Here is a 1,998-nt window from a genome sequence, read left to right as displayed (position 1 = left end):
AAGAGGGCTGAGTCCGAAAAGAGAGACAGCGAAGGGAGATAGGAGAGGGGCAGCTTTATAAGACTTGGGTAGGCAGTGGAAAGTTACAGTCGAAGGTGGTCATCTGTTGTCAGCAGGGGAGGGGGTCGCAAGGTGCATGGTGGGGAGACCACGAGACCCATTGTCCAGGAGAAGTGTCATAAGGTCGATTGATCAGTTGGGCAGGGCAGGAGCAAGTCATAACGATGGAATGTCTCAAGGTTGGTTAATCGGTTAAGGCAGAAACTGGCTGTTTCACTTCTTTTGTGGTTTTTCAACTGCTCCAGACTTCTTGGCTGCTGCAGGCCATCTGGATGTATATGTACAGTTCACAGGGGTTACAATGGCTTAGCTCCGGCTCAGAGGCCTGACACTGACCTCAGATGATCCACCTGCCTTGGCCTCCCAAGTGCTGGGATTACAGGCATGAGCCACCGTGCCCGCCTGTGATCATATGTTACATGCATGTTTGTTCGATAAGCACGGACTGCAGCCACCTACATGAATATTCATAGCTCATCCTCTAGCCTGTTGAATATGTATGTTTAGCCAACCCCTTCAGCATAAAGCTCCTGCCCCAACCCCTCCTGCTTCTAAATGTCTGTCTCTGGTGTTTCCCAGAGGCTGCTCTTCCCAGGCTGCAGGATGGCCACCTGCAGGCTATCACTCTTAACAAGAAATAAAGTCTCCTTTCCAAATTTATACATTGTGGCCAGGCGCGGTGGCTCATGTCTGTAATCCCAGCACGTTCGTAGGCCGAGGTGTATGGATCTCCTCAGACTGGGAGTTCAAGACCAGCTGAACAACGTGGAGAAACCCTGTCTCTATTAAAAACACAAAAATTCGCCAGGCATAATGGTGGGCGCCTGTAAGCCTGACCAACAAGGAGAAACACTGTCTGTACTAAGAATACAAAAATTAGCCAGGCATAGGGGTGGCGGTCTGTAATCCCAATTACATGGGAGGCTGAGGCAAGAGAATCGCTTCAACCTGGCAGGCGGAGGTTGCGGTGAGCTGAGATCATGCCACTGCACTCCAGCATGGGTAACAGAGCAAGATTCCATCTCAAAAAACAAACAAACAAACAAAACAACCACAAAAAACAAAAGCAAGCAAACAAAAAAACCAAATGTATACCTTGTGTAATTTTTAGGTCACTGCACCATGGGAGTACACTACCAGGGGAAGGGAGCTGTGAGACCCACAGGGAGGCTGCAGACAGGCTGTCCTGGGACACCAGCCACTGCCCTTCCATGACATGGGGACAAGAGGAGGCCAGAGCTCAGCCTACCAGGGAGCAACTCCGGGCAGGAGATGGGGAAGGAGAAGCAGGAAGGAAAGAGCTCAGTGCAGGGACGCACATGGCATCCTGGTGGGACATCTGAGGCCCACACCCACCTGCTGTCCCTCCCCCCCATGGTGGCCTCCGAGTGTGAAGGCCTGGGGGGAAGCAGACGCCTGACCCTTCACTCTTCCTCCCTGTCCCCATGGCTGCTGGGTGGAGACCATCTCTGGGACGATCCCTGAGGGCAGGATCCAGGAGTCCCTGCAGAGGCATCAGCCTGTCTGTCTTGAGAGTGGAGAGGCGGCTCCAGCTGGGCGGGACTACTAGGGGAGGGGCTTGTGCTCTGCTGGCTCTGCCTGGTGTGGACCCGCCTCCCAGTCTCTGGCGGCAAAGACTTTCTCTTTCCCTTTGCAGTTACTTTGGGTCCTGCCACACAGAGCGGCCTGTCTTTATCAGAGGTCCCTCTGCCAGGGGGAGGACCCCAGAGAAAAACAGAAAGAGGGTGAGAGCCTGAGGAAGATAAAGCATCCCAGAGCCTCCCACTCCAGCGCCAGAGCAGGAAGAGGGAGGGGCCATGACTACGAGGCCCTGGGTGGTCACTTTAAGGAGGGCTGTCCTAAAACCAGGAACCTGTAGCAGAAAGTGAAACCCTCCTGCTCCAGACAAAGATCATAGTCGGGACTAGCCAGCCAAGG

This window comes from Colobus angolensis, unplaced genomic scaffold, assembly GCF_000951035.1.
Source record: "Colobus angolensis palliatus isolate OR3802 unplaced genomic scaffold, Cang.pa_1.0 Scaffold65, whole genome shotgun sequence".
Lineage (NCBI taxonomy): Eukaryota > Metazoa > Chordata > Mammalia > Primates > Cercopithecidae > Colobus > Colobus angolensis.
Note: the sequence above shows the minus strand (reverse complement) of the source record.